The sequence below is a fragment of the Ambystoma mexicanum genome, chromosome 5q, assembly GCF_040938575.1.
Source record: "Ambystoma mexicanum isolate Mex_15411 chromosome 5q, UKY_AmexF1_1, whole genome shotgun sequence".
Classification (NCBI taxonomy): domain Eukaryota; kingdom Metazoa; phylum Chordata; class Amphibia; order Caudata; family Ambystomatidae; genus Ambystoma; species Ambystoma mexicanum.
The window spans coordinates 908,295,567-908,310,811 of record NC_090933.1 but is presented as its reverse complement, the minus strand read 5'-3'; positions in this window follow the sequence as shown (position 1 = coordinate 908,310,811).

Here is a 15,245-nt window from a genome sequence, read left to right as displayed (position 1 = left end):
TCGTCCCTTGTAATTTCAATTTGCCAGGTTACTCACCGTAGTGACCACCTTACTCCTAGTCCATAGTCCCCTTTCCTCCATACTTGTGGGAGATCTCTCCGTCCTGTGGGACGGGACCGGAGCACTTTGTCCCGTCCAAAAATTTGTCCTTCCTCTCTTTCCTGCGCGGGGCCCGGCACGTGGCAGTAACCCCGCCCACCTTGGCTCCGGCCCGCGCATCGCCCCCTCAGTCCTTTTCTTTGCCAGGTCAGAGACCCATTACCAATAACAGAGGAACTTTATTAGAGGGGACGGCGGGCGGGCGTATGGAGGAAAGGGGACTATGGACTAGGAGTAAGGTGGTCACTACGGTGAGTAACCTGGTAATACTCCTTCGTCCCGTCCCCTTTCCTCCATACTTGGGGGAGATTCTCAAGCACTCCTTATAGGAACTACGGGTGGATGGAAATACCCCTTACTGAAAAAGGTTCTTCAGCACAGCCTGACCAAACTGAGCATCAGCTCTAGAACTCATATCGAGGCAGTAATGCTTACAGAAAGCAGATGGAGAGGCCCAAGTAGCTGCCCTAGCGATGGACTCCCAGGGAACATACTTCTGAAAAGCAACCGCAGCTGCCTTGCCCCGCAACAGGTGTGCATGAATACCTTTAGGAGGTTTCAGCTTTTGGATAGTGAAAGACTCCGTGATGCAGGTGGCAATCCACCTAGAAATAGTTGCCTTAGACGCCTGCTTGCCTTGAGGGTTGCCGAAAGTCACAAAAAGTTGAAAAGAACTTCTAAGCTCGGAAGTCCTATCCAGGTAGAACTTAAGAGCTCTTCGGACATCAAGACAGTGTAGAACCCTCTCCGCCTCAGAGGCGGGGTTCGGAAAAAAGACCGGTAGGGAGATCGATTGATTCAAATGGAATTCGGTCACTACCTTCGGCAGAAAAGCCAGATTAGTTCGAAGGAATACCTTGTCCTTGTGAAAGACCAAGAAAGGATGCTCCACCGACAAGGCCTGGAGCTCACTCACTCTCCTTGCCGATGTGACGGCGACCAAAAAGGACACTTTCCAAGACAAGTACTTGAGGTCCACAGTAGCCATTGGCTCAAAGGGTTTATGGCACATTCAGGTCCCATGGCGGGTGCGGATTACGAACTGGAGGGTAAAGGCGTGTCAAACCAGCGAAATGCCTCTTTACCACTGGGTTAGTCAGAGAAAACGAACACTGATCCGCAGAAAGATAAGCGGAGACCGCTGAAAGGTAAGTCCTGCATGACAGAACATGAACCCCTGACTCTGCTAGGGAGGACACGAAGGACAACACCGTGTCAACCGTGGCCCCCCTTGGATCCAATTTCTTCTCTAGACACCAATGACAGCCATTTACTCTTGTACTGAGATCTGGTCGAGGGTTTCCTGGCTGCCTGGATAATACGCATGTTATCCGCAGACAAATTCAGATGCTCTAAAGACCTGAACTCAGGCACCATGCCGCCAAGCTGAGCGATTGGGGGGGGGGGGGGGGTGCCACATCTGCTGTTCCCTTTGGTGAAGAAGATCGGGAGTTACTGGTAACCTGATTGGCAGACACAACGACAGGTGTTGAAGTTCTGAGAACCAAAACCTGGCCGGCCACCACAGAGCTATCAGTAGAAGAGAACAGTTGACAGAACTCTTCAACTTGCAAACTGCTCGATGAACCAGAGGAAGAGGCGGGAAGGCGCAAGCTCTCAGGTTGTGCCCCCCTCTGAAGGCGTACTGAGGAAGCTTCTTGTTCATCGCTGTGGCGAAGAGGTCCACCTCCGGTGTGCCCCAACGCGAGAAAATCCTAGATAGGATCTCCGCCTTCAACTCCCACTCGTAGCGGACCACTGTCCGCCGGCTGAGGGCATCCGCGGTGACATTCAGCCGGCCCGGGATGTGCACTGCAAGCAGCCAGACCCCATGAAGCACGGCCCACTCCCAAATCTGAATGGCCAGATCCACGAGAGGGGGAGACTTCGTTCCCCCCTGCTTGTTTATGTAGTACATTGACACCACATTGTCCGTTCTTATGCGGACCACCTTGTTGACAATAATAGGTCTGAACGCCTTGAGCGCCAGAAAAATCGCCAGAAGCTCCAAATGATTTATGTGCAGGAGCTTGTCCTGAAGCGACCAGAGGTCCGAGACCTGAAAGAGATCTAACGTCGCACCCCACCTGAGGAGGGAGGAGTCCGTCGTGATCGTCACCATAGGCAGACCCTCCAACTTATAGAGATTTTGCAATCCCACAAAATGCTGCGAAAACGGCTGTTTTACGCAAAAAATGCCGCAAAAACGGCAGTTTTGTGCAAAAACAGCCGTTTTGTGCAAAAACAGCATCTTTAAAAAAAAAAATAATGTTTTTTTTTACATTTTATTTAAAGTAATTTGCAAAAATTACTGTTTTGAAAAAAATAATACTCGGGGTGCCAGGTTCTCAACTTTTTCTTTTACACAAGATATGCGCTAACACATCTCATCACTTGAGCCCCAAAAAAGTGCTGGCCAATCCACAAGGGGCACATTTTATATGCACACCCATTCAGATAGATGGCCTTTTTCACCTCCTTGATCAAATAAAGTGGCGTTTCTGTCAATTTAAAAGCGCATCCCTCATTTCCAAGCAAGATGCACTTTTAAATGTGCAGAAATTGTAGGCAACCCTACGCGCACGGGATGTGGGGCTGCCACTGCATGACAGGGTCTTTCCTGACCCTGTCATGCATAGCTTTTAAGGTATGAACCGCTGCTGTGTCGCTTGCATTTCTGTTCCTCAAACAGGATAAAAATGCATTTTTTGGGTCGCATTTTACAGCGGCAGGCACCTGGAGGGCCTGTCCCTGTGAAAGGTGCTGGGAGCTTGCAGAACACTGTCGGGAGAGCGATTCTATTCAAAGTACTGCCCATTTTGATGACAAAAATCTAACGAATGTTACAATTTGACCTATTTCGTCCAGTACTATTCGATCGATTTTTATAAATACTGAACATGTGTTGCGGGGGTGTCACCCGCTCCCCATGTTCAGTATTTTTGGTCTAGGGTGGTTGCAGAAGTGTTTTCCCCTTTTTCCCCAAAATTGGAGGCAGGGACAGAAAAAAAAGAAAATAACGAAAAAGGGACCCTGCAGAGTCGGATCCGACCCGTGTTAGAGGGACGGATCTGGCACCGCAGGCTTGCCGGGGAAGCGGCAGCGACCAAGCAGTTAAGTAGGGGAGGGGGTGGGGTGGTGGTGAAAGGTACGTTTTGGGTTGTTTGGCTGAAGTGCAAATTAATTTGCAGCAATTCCGCTGCAAATAATTACACTTCGGTCAAACAACCCAGAACACCATTCAAGGCAGCTGGCCAGCGCACAATTTGCGCTACAGCTCAAGCCTGTGGAAATGCGCTGGTCACCTTTGAGAATAAGGTGACCTGCTCATTTCCAAAAATGGGTTGTCTAAAAATAGCATATCCTCCGTTCTTTTTTTAAATGCCCCATTATTTGAGGAACTGGGTCAAAATCTACATTTAAAAAAAATTGAAAAAAATGGTTACACTATGAGAGAGAGGGAGAGTGATGGGTGCGATGTGCAGTGATAGGCAAGAAAGCAGAGGGAGAGCAGTGGGTCAGAGGAGGAGGCGCTGCACAAGAGAGCAGAGGAGGCAGTGATGCGGTGGGCCAGAAATCTGGGAGCGAGCAGAGGTACAGAAATTAGAGGGAGCGTGTGGTCAGTGAGCCAGAAAGCAGAGAGGAAGCGGTTGGCCAGAAAGAGGCAGTGAGCTGCAGATTGGGAAAAAGGATGAGGGAAGAGTGCGATAGAATGGGAGAAAGGATGCAAGATGCAGAAGCAGCACAAAAGAATGAAGGATTGTATATTGCGGGAGGAATTGTAGAGTGTAAAGGTTTGAGTTGGGAGTATGATTTGGAGTGTGGCAGGGGCTGGCCAGTGCAAATTGTGACTTGACAGTGTGACATAGCACGCGAGTATTTGTATGACAGAGTGAGAGGTTAAGGAATGTAAGCTGTGATGGAGAGTTGGTAAGATGTGTGTTGGTGAGAGAGGTGTGTGGGTGTTTGGGGGATTGGAGAACATAGAAGGGGAATATTTTCAGCATTACAATTGATAATGATCAATTTAGTTAATACTATTAAATAGGCATGAACATTAAACCAGAAATGTAGCCAAATCAAACACTGTTCTGCCAAGCCAGAGACATCTGGGACTCTTCCTATTAAATTAATACAAAAGATACATAATAATGAGACCCTGGCTCTCTTGTAGCCTTGCACTCTGCCTATTTCCTGCAAGGTGGCAATCTTACACCCTCCAGTTAATACAAAATGTCCCTAAAAAATGCCGCAATAAATAAAGGTTTGTGCTGCAAAATTTGCCATTTCATGCTGCAAAATTTGCCATTTCATGCCGCAAAATCCTGGAAGGTCTGCATAGGAACCGGGTCCTGAAACCCCGCGCCCCCAGACAGATTGCTGAGAGATGTCCACCAGTCCAGGTCCACTCTCATGGAATCCAGAATCATTATCCGCATGGAGTCTGAGTCCACTGCCTGACGCCATGAATTCCGAAGGGCCATCTGAGTCTGTCTCATTTTGAGACGAGCAAGAGGAAGAGCCAGCACACACGAGGCCATGAGGCCCAGAAGCCTCTGGAACCACCAGGCCGACATAGTCTCCAACTGTGCAAACATCTGACACGTGGCCAACAGATCCGCCATTCTGTCCCCGGTCAGGTATACTCTGCAGTCGATCGTGTTCCAACGGAAACCCAGAAAAATCAGGTCCTGAGAGACCGTCATGGAGGATTTCCGCCAGTTCACCGACAGCCCAAGATGGAACAGGAGCTGAAGGAGAGACTGTAGGTTGCCCACTGCCGCCAGCGGACAAGGGCTGCGTAAAAGCCAATCGTCCAAATAAGGATACACATGGATACCCTGAAGACGAAGATAGGCCGCAATCACCGACATCATCTTCGTGGAGACACGCGGCGCCGAGCTGAGGCCAAAAGGAAGCACCCGAAACTGGAAGTGCTCCTCTCCCAAAGAGAAACGGAGGTACCTCCTGTGTGGAGCCCAAATCAGGATTTGCATGTACGCGTCCTGAAGATCCACTACGCTGAGCCAGTCGCCCAGCTGCAAAGAGGAGCGTATCTGGCTGGGTGTGATCATCTTGAATTTCTCTTGGGGTAGAAAGAGGTTGAACTGGGAAAGGTCTAGGATGGTGCACAGGCCAGCCTTGTTGGGTTTGGGCACCGTAAACAGCCGGGAGTAGAAGCCCTCCCCTTGCTCCCCAAAGGGAACGGGTTCCACAGCCCTGAGGTCCAGGAGTTTCTGAACCTCGGTGTTGAGGGAGGGCGAGCCCAACGGCTGAAAAGGAGGGTTGAGGGGTGGGGTAGGGGGTATAGGTAAGCGGAAGCCCGCCCGAGTGACTGGCAAGACCCATCTGTCTTCTGGATGGTCTGCCACGCCTCCCAATGAGACGCAATGCGCCCTCCCACCGGGGTCTCGTGCGAGCGCGGAAAACCCTCATTTGGCAGGTTTATCGGTGGCGGTGCCACCTGAACCTGATGAGGAGGCTGAGGAGCGAGAGAAATACTGTGTACGCTGTTGTCTATGGCGGTTATTCCCCGCAGGAGTATCCACTCTGCGATTCTTGCGGTTGAGGAATCCCCTAAAACCAGAGGAAGGTCGCCCTTGCGACAACGGCCTTTGAGCCTTGAAGGGAGGTTTAACCAGAACAGACAATGATTTAGCCGTCTGAGTGCTATCCTTGGTTTTGGTGAGCTCTACATCATTAAATGAATGAAAAAGCTCCTTACCATCGAATGGAAGGTCCAATACTTTGTCTTGCACTTCCTTCGAAAACTTAGTGGCATGCAACCACGCTTGCCTTGAGGTATCAACACCGAGCATCATGCCCCGAGCCGAGGTGGCCTCCAGGAGATCCTGGGACAAGACCCTGGCATCGGAAAGGCCACCTCTGAAGTCTTCCAACTTCTCGACCGGAATGTGCTCCTCAAACTCCGACAGACCTTTCCACATACGCATGTTAGCTCCCGCCAAAATCAATTCGGCATTGGCCTGCCTGAGCTGCAAGGCTGAATTGGCAACGATCTTCCTCCCTAGGGAGTCCAGGAGCTTGTCCTCCTTTCCCAAGACCTGAGTAGCCGTCACGGAAGAGGATGCTGCAGGTCTGGACTGCAACGTGGCCGCAGCCACCACTGTGGAGGAGGAAGGTGGACAAGACGACAAGGCCACTTCCTCCGAAGAGTATAGCCTGTACCTCGCGTCAATCTTTTTATTGACAAAAAGTCCTGAGTGTGGCTTCTCCCAGACGCTTCGAACCTCAGCCAAAAACATCCTTCTGCAGGAAAAGGCCAGTACGCTCCAAAGGAGACAGGGTGAACGCCCCGGAAAGCACGCCCTCCTGTGGAGCCGGTGCCCCGGGAACTGGAACATCTAAGAAATTCATCATGTCCAGTACCCGGTCATGAAAAGCTCTAACAGAGTGGGGGAGGTCCTCGTTGTCCTGCTCGCCTTGAGGGTCATCTGACAGGTCAAGATCCTGCTGAACCGTGTCAGGCACTGCCTTGTCCACTGGGGACAACGGTGGCAAAGGCGGAAGAGCAGGCGCAGGCACCACGGGCAAAGGAGGCGCCGGCGGAACCACCAGAGGAACGGGTGGAGCCGGGGGCGCTGGTGGACAAATTTCCTTAAAAAGCCCTTTGAAATATTCCCTCATGGGGTCGGTGCGCATAAGCGCTTGAAATTTACCGAATAAAGCGTCCTCAGGAGATTGCTTCGGAACCTGAGGAGGCCTCTCATGAGGTGGACAAACCCAGGGACGTAACGGAGAAGGGTGCCACGCCGGGCCCTCCGCCGACGTATCCACATAAATCAAAGGGGCCGCCCCTGCAGGCAACGAAACATTGTGCGGAAGAGGCATCCGGGCGTTCCAATCATAAACGGGCCGGTAAGGATACGCACAAGTGACCTTAGTTTCACCCAAACGACCGAACCCTACACCAGGGGCCGATGGCGTAGTTGTAGGGGTAGTACCTAAAATGGCCGCCGTGGTCGTGGCGGGAACGGCTGCCATTTTGTCTTCATCTGAGGGGAACTGCGGCACGTGAGGAGGTGAGGCAGGGGTCCCCGTCGATGGATCAGGGGTCTTAATTTTAGCCTAAACATAAGGAACCTCGGCAGAGCCGGTACTGTGAGGCCTGGAATGTTTCTGCGACATACCAACCGCCAACTGAGCCTTCGAAGGAAGGACCTCGGCACTGCCGGTAAAAGAAGAACCTTGCTTCTTTGCCCCCTCAACAGATCTGGTATCACCACAAGAGCGGGAATGGTAAGAAACCGCTTTCACCGACAGGGCCCTGCCCGGCCCCTCAGAACTGTTGGTAGCCTTAGTCTCGGGGCGAGGGACATCGGGCCTAGGCCCGGTAATAGCCTTATCTGCACGGGCCTCGAACTTCCGTTCGGTAAACACAAGCCCAGCCAAGGCCTCGGGGCGCACCCCGGTCTTGTTTTTGAGGGAAGCCGAAAGAGGCCTCAGAGCAAGCTCTGGTACCCTGTGACTCAGCAGAACTGGGTCTACACACAGCCCCCACAGGAGGGGCCTCAGAAGTTACTCCGGTGTACACAGGCCCCTTACGGAGACCCTCGAAGAAAACTCTGGTAGAATTATTAGGCCCGACAGGCACCTCAGGGCGAACCCCGGTGACAGAGCGATCAACGCCCCTCCCGGCTCGAGAGGAACCCGGAAAGGTATCCCCCGGCCGGGGTGCTCTGAAAAGTAAAGAACTTACCGGGCGTTTCTTCTTCTGAAAATGAGATGGGGGAGTGCGTCGGAACACCTCCTCCTACCGTTCCAACCGACGTTGAAGAGCACGGACCGAAAGGGAGTCACAGTAAAGGCAGGAGTCCCAACGGTGTTCTGGACCCAAACACTCTAAACAAAGAGGATGGGGATCTGCCCTCACGAAGCAACGATGACACGAAGAACAGTCTGGAAAGTCTAATTTAAAAGACATAGACAGACTAGAAGACGAACGCTAGCGAGAGCCAGAGAGGAAAACAGGGAAGAAAGTCTTCCGAGGATGCAAGTGCGTGCGGCCCCGATCGAGCAGAGAAAAGGACTGAGGAAAGAGAGGAAGGACACATTTTTGGAAAAAATTGGATGCTTTTTACAAAGTGCTCTGGTCTGGCCACAGGACGGAGAGATGTCCCACAAGTATGGAGGAAAGGGGACGGGACGTAAGAGTAAATACTTGTGCTGCTATCCATTCATCTGGGCCTATCCCTGTGAATTCGCTCTTCGTCTGCCTCAGCCCTTTCTCATCAGCTGCGGGGCTACCTACCTCCGGCCGTGGTGCGTGCGCGTTTGGGGCATAGGGGGGTGGTTTGACCATGGGATTTGAGTAGCCCTCGGCTATAGTTAATTGCCGGGGCTCTGCAGCTTCCTTTAGCTCTCTAATCGGGTATAATCCCTGTTCTTCCTCCTCGTCCGCGTCGTCCGACACAACGCTCGGAGGTGCAGGGGGTGGGACGCATGAGTCCCCTAACTCTTCCTTTACCTCCTGTATGCTCAACATTCCAGGGTAATATCCCTGGAACATTCTCCACAGCTCGAACATTTCCATGTGGTTTGCTTTACTTCTTCCCCTTGTATGTATTGTGTAGGTAAGTGAGTAGTGACTGTAATATATCCTTCCAGAAACTGCCGTTGGTACCGTTATTTTGCTATCCGTACCCTTAGTCCATTCTACACTATATTTTATTATTTTGTCTCGGTAAGTAGGCAGTGTTTTACAGATTTGTTGGAATGGGGTCTGCACCGTCCCATTTACCCGATATGGTGCTCCTTCCCCTGCCCCCGTTACTCGTAGTTTTTACCTGACAAGTTGAGAATTTCGACTTTCCGCTGTCAGGACAAGGGTAGAAATTTGATTGTAATGCAGTTCAACGTTCAATTAGCTATACGTGTGGCCCTTAACAGCCACACATCTTGCGGCACACTCTCCTGCAACGTCTATGGCCCCCTGAGGCCTTATACCTTATGTGGCATATCTCGCCTCCACGGGTGTTGCCACCTCCTGACACGCCCCTTCAATGTGTCCGGCCCCCTACGACAGGGCACCAGTGCAGCGTACTCTAGTACCGCCCGCCTCTACCGGGCTGTCGTCACTCAGCGCGCCCTTAGATCGCATGCCGGCGCCATCCGTGGACGGCTGTTAATTCACCTGTTCTGTAGTTTCAGCATCGTGTGGCGAACTCTGCGCCTACTGACCACACAATGTTCTATGCAATGGCCTAGGGTGATGTCACCAAGCTAGCTATTAACAAATACTGTCTAAAACCTATACAATTTATGCGTGCATTTCACAACAATCCCGTTCCCCTTAATACCACATATTAAATTTGCAATCCCCACAGCTGTCTTCGCACCTCCCCCGGAGTGGAGTATACGTCATCAAACAACTCGTTTTGTAATTGGACTGCACCTGCCACGTCGCCTGACGTGTGATACGCTTCCTACCCTGGAAACCTAATCAGTCAACTACCTTTCCGCAATTTTAAGATAGCCACCGCTAACTTATACGGGAATCCAACATCTATTTGCCGAGCGGAACACTCAATTAATAGGAAAACCACATCTGTTCACCAAACTACGTCGTCGATTCACAGGAAAGGCATGCATCCCACACATGTGTTCACTGTCCAGATCTATCAGCGCAGCAACCTTTCCATCCCATAGGGACGAGCTGTCCTGCCCCCAAAACACTACCTAGCACAAGAAGGCACTACCTCTGCTCCGTTCTCTCTACTGATACACGTGCCGACCACCACCTTGGTACTGAACGTTATGACAATGTGATACCACCCTCCACCCTACGCACACATCCTCCCCCAACCCACACAATATGTTGTTGCTCGTTTTGCGGACCCCACTTTTAGGTGCACGTCTGCAGGCGCGTGCTGCTCGGCTGCTGGCTCCCCCCCAACTTGGCTCGCCTCGCCTCTTCTGGACCGCGTGTGGACACTCACCAACTGCAGGCGGGATACATTTTTTAAGTCGGCTCCCGACGGCCAATCTCCGGTTGCACTGTTCCGGTGGTGTCGCAATTTCACGAGGGTCCTGCAGTCCTCTGAGGTTCGACGGCGGAGGGGGCCGCACCTTGCCGAGCTGTCGTCACAAGCGATCTTGCTAGGGTCTCAGGAGCGCATCTCAGCAGTGCCTCCAACTTGTCAGGGTAAATTTTGGGGCCGGCAGAGCCGTAGGTATCTAGCGTCCGCGGACCACCAGCTCACGGAAGGCCCTAACTCCTTCCAATGTCCCAAAAGAAGTCGAGGTCCACACAAGGAGCAAAGGGTAACTGCTGTTTTATTATATCAAATGAGCAGGGACAACATACAAGTTCAAGCACATCTCATTGATTTTGTTCTCGCAGGCCCTTTTTGTATCCGTGTGAGATCACAGTTAGCGTCACTCACCAAAATCCGTCCCCGAACCTAATGCCACTCTGGGTTGGCTCCCAGAGTGTTAGGTCCAGTATAGGGACATATAGGATGCTCGATTATTGGTGGTCACGATGTGAGGTGGTGCACTAGGTTCATCCCTAAAAATTGCTACCTGAGAAATGTTACATTAGAACCCCTGATAGGCTGGAAATTCCGGCCGCCAGCCCCTATCGCCCAGTGTCCTGATTGGTCAGGCTGCGGGCCCCAAGCCTGGGACCACCGCTGTCCCAGCCCGCAAGACACCTGCTTTCGTACAATGTGTAACAACAAGGTGTGACTATGTGACAGTGTGTAACAATGAGGTATTTGCTAATGCCATGAGAGTAGTCCAGTCCCAGCGCATATTGTAGGTGGATTGTTACAATTATGTTGAGAGGTTCAGCCCCAGACGCGAGACGGCTGCATCTTCCCAGCTTCCAGGCCTTGGCATCCTGTCAGGTCGGCCGGTCAGTTGTGCAGAGACCGATGGTGAAGTCGAATTACTACGATTTGATTTGTATTTTAGCTTGAGGTATCCTCTCCTGTAGCTGGGCTCATCGTGGCACAGTGAGTGAGGAATGTCACTTGCAACATCGTGGCATTGGAGGTGGCAATCCCTGCCAGTGAGATTCTGCTCGCTCACAGCTTGCAGCTTTGGGATCTTTGTGAAATGAGTTTAGTGTGTTGGATTGGTCTGAGGCCTACTTCGGTTCTGGTTATACTTCCAATAAGATTGTTCAGAGGTTAAAAGCATATAATGAGAGGTCAGTTCCCTTGAGTGCTCCTGTCCATCCATATGGTTAATAGCGAGTAGCATCTGCAAGCATATACACAAGCTCTGCCGGCATCTTGCGCTTCAGCAGTGCGATAGTGAGCCTAAATGGCAAATAACAAACGTGCAGACAGTATGTGTGTCGCTGTCCTCTAGCTCATAGAACTGTACGGTTATGTTCTTCAAGTAGGTTGGTGTGTGAGTATCCCGATTGTGCCGACTGCACGTGTGTTTCCTGTCTAACGCAGCTATGTCGTCATGGAATCTCTAACAACCTGCAGCATGGCTTGTGGGAACGTCAATTGATTCGGTCCATATAATCGTCTCCAGCTCTGTCTTGGTTATCGGTACTTGAATTGGATAGGGCCCGTGCCATCGCGGGATTGTATGGGCGGATGGTTGGATGACGTTCGTGATGTGGGCTTATGTGGGGAGCGGTGGGACCAGGTGCAGTTATATATGGTCGGTGATCATTTAGTCGTGGACGCTTCTTCCGTTTGGGGGTCCCATCTAGAGGGAAGGGACTCTCAGATTTTCCCTCTTCAAGGCGCTCACCCAACAGGCAACAGAGACCTCAAAGTCTGATTTTCAGAGGGAGAGATATCATGCATCACAAAAAGATGATATGCGTCTCGTTGGTTTTAGTAGAATTTCATTATCCTTCTTACATCAGAGGAGGAAAAAAGCATGGAACGAAAATGTCTTGATTTATGTAGAAACCAAAATATTTTCAGCAAAAAGAAGGATATGTCTTCAGAACCACATTGCCTTGTAGAGCCTAATGTATGGCTCTAGACCATCAGATCCTGGCAACTCCATCACACCTGTTGCCACCTAAAATTACATCATTCGCGGTGAACAGCTTGATAGAAACTGTGAGGCCTCTTTATCCGAAGGTCCCACCTAATCAGACAGTTGAAGTGATTCAATCCAATGGATTCCACAAAGAGAATATTTGCACACTGGAATTTCTTCATGCACCAACGGCAGCAAGGCAGGACCTAGTGAACACGAAAGAGCACATGCTCTAAAGAGCATAACAGCAGGTTCCACAAAGTTTACAATGATCAGTGGCAAAATCTATGACATGTGCATTTTAATTAAAGATGGTGAACCCTTCCTGCCTGCAGTTCATTGGATTGTCTATTGTCTACCCTGGTGTATAAAACGGAACACTTCAAGCTGCGGAACTCATCAACTTGGGGCAGGGTGCCAAACCTAACCTGATCTGTGGGCTGGACAGCAGACAAGTGTAGGGTTTACCAGTCGAAGATGCAGTCTAGAGTGAAGGGAACAACTAGTAACAGCCAACATCATGGCCTCACCTTGAATTTGCATTTGAGTGTGGTTATTGGGAGGAAACATGTATGTAAACATCCTGAAACCGCTCAAGTGATCTCCCGGAGTCGAGGGACCCTGGCCATTTTGTGAATCAGTGACTGCACCAGAAGTTCTACTGAGGCAAAAAGAAATGGACAAATAGAAGAAACCATCTCTCGAAGGTGGCATACATGTGCTGATTGTGTCTCAATCATCACTGGGATGTAACAGCCTGCTCAGGGAGTCCACTTTGCAGCTTTTCAACATTTGCAGGGGTATTGGCGTAGGACTCCAGAGTCAGGTGACAGTTTTCATTTCATTAATTGAACGTATAACACGCTTTCGCCAAAAAGCGCCAAACAAATTGAAAAGGATATGAATATAGTGTAAAATGATTAACAAAGATAACAAGATGAGAGTAGGTGGGCTGTGAGAGACAGGAAGAATGCAAGGAAGAGGAAGAATGAATAGAGAGGGGCAAAGAATTCCAAAGCTTGGGGGCTAATAAAGAGAAAGGGCGAAACCGGAAGTGGGCACAGGGGGTTACGGAGTATCTATAACAAAAAGAGATGGAGGGTGCTAGAGATCCCGTCTAAGAATGGTGGACTCCCCGTGAGCTCCTAGTGTCGGCTCAGCAATATCCTGAAAAAAGTGCAGCTGAAGAGGCGGCCCATCGTGGTTTATGTGCATTTTCGGGGGCGGGATGTGGTCTGTCTAGGGGCCCTGGAGTGAAGCTGCGGCTGTGGTACTGAGGCCTTCCTGAGGGTGCCCCGGGTTGGCTTTGTGTGGCGCCGCGGCACCAGTTGGCACAGTGTTGTGTCTGCCCACCGGGAGACAAAGTCCTGGATGCAGGCTGATGGTGTAGTAGGCCCGGAGAGGTGAACCCAGCAGGGAACGGGGTGCACAACCTCTATGGGTCAGTGGAGGCTGTTGGGAGCAGTGGAAGCAGTCTGGAGCCCGCCAGCAGCGTTTGTGGCCTGCAGGAGGGAGCGAGGAGGATCCTGATCTGGCCTGCACGGGTGGCTGCACTGGGGACCTGCCATATATTCTGAAGTCCCCTGGCTGGCGTGGCAGGCCTCTTGAAGCCCATGGTGCTCCGGCAGGATCTCAGGTGCAGCAGAGCAGTGGGAGCTCTGGCCTACTAGTGGGGGAAAGAGTACCCCACTTTGCAGCTTACAACCTACCTGCAGCGGGTGAGTCCTGGAGTGTCCCGCTGAGAGGGGGCAGTGAGTGTGGCGACTGCCCTGGAGTGGTGGTGCATTGGGACTTTCAGTGACCCCCACGGGGGCAACATTTGGCAGGAGGGACTGCTGGGTGATGAGACTGCTGCTTATATCCTGTCAGAGTTGAGCCTGGCTCGTGTTTGCAGTGGGGTGACTGGATTCTGAGCACCCTGGACAGTGTAGCAGAGGGGGCCCGAGCTGGATGGACTGGTGTCCCCCCTGCCGGATGAGCAAGGAGTGGGTGGGCTGGCTGGTGTTGGCCCTTGATGGGAAAGATGTGGTGGAGTGCAGTGCTGGTCGGTGAGGCGCCATGAGGCCTGGAGAGGTGCACAATCCTGTGCTATTGGAGGGGCTGGTGTCTGAATGGTGTGGCCCATCAGGGGTATTTTTTCCTCTCTTGACCCGTCGGTTGGCAGTGCGCAGGGTCTGTAGGCCTTACCCATGAGGAAGACGTACAAGCACCAGAGGAAGCTCATAATAGAGGGGGGTGCTTCCTCGAGGACCCCTCGAGTGCAGTCCCAGGTTGGGGAATCAGAGCCTGTGGGGTGGATATTAGGGAGATACTCCTGAACCTCAAGGCAGGCATCGGTGGGCTGGACTCCAACCTGGACACTCCTCCTTTAAGGTGGGCATGCTGCAACATCGGCTGGACAAGCATGGAGGTCGGCTGGATGAGGTGGAGCACAGGGTGTCCGGCCTGGAGGATGGATCAGTATCACTTACGGCTAGGGTGTCGGCCCTGACGGCGTAGCTTAAGAGTAGTGCCACTAAGAACGAGGACTTAGAGGGTCAGGCATGCAGGAATAACATCAGGCTGGTCGGGATCAGGGAGCACCAGGTGCAGACCAGGATGGAGGAGTATGTCGCAGCCCTTTGCAGCAAATTTTTGGGTGTTGCAGAGCTTTCCCCAGTTTGTGATTGAGAGAACTCACCATACCCCGGCATAGCAACCTGTACCCTGGGTGGCCCCTCAGCTCATCATAGCCGGCCTCTTGAATTACAGGGACTGCGACACGATCCTCCGTTTGGTCAGGCATTAGGGGTGCCAAAGATATTTCTCATCACACTCATCCTATGCGAGGGGGTGGCTATCCTGATAGATCTAGGGGAGGGCCTTGCTGGTCTGCTGTGCCCTGGAAGGGGTGAAAGTAGCACTGGTGAACTCATATGGGCCAAATGTGGACAATTCAAACGCCTTTGATTGGGTGATGGTTCAGCTGGTAGGGTGTCGGGATGCCACCATAGTTTGGGGAGGGGATTTAAATATGGTGATGGACCCCCTGCTGGATATATCTGGAGGTGGCCCCGGCTTGTGTCCAAGGCGAGTCTACAGGTTCAAGAGATATGCAGGACATATAACCTGGTGGACGCCTGGAGAAGGCAGCTCAGTGACGCCCATGACTACACCTTTCACACCTG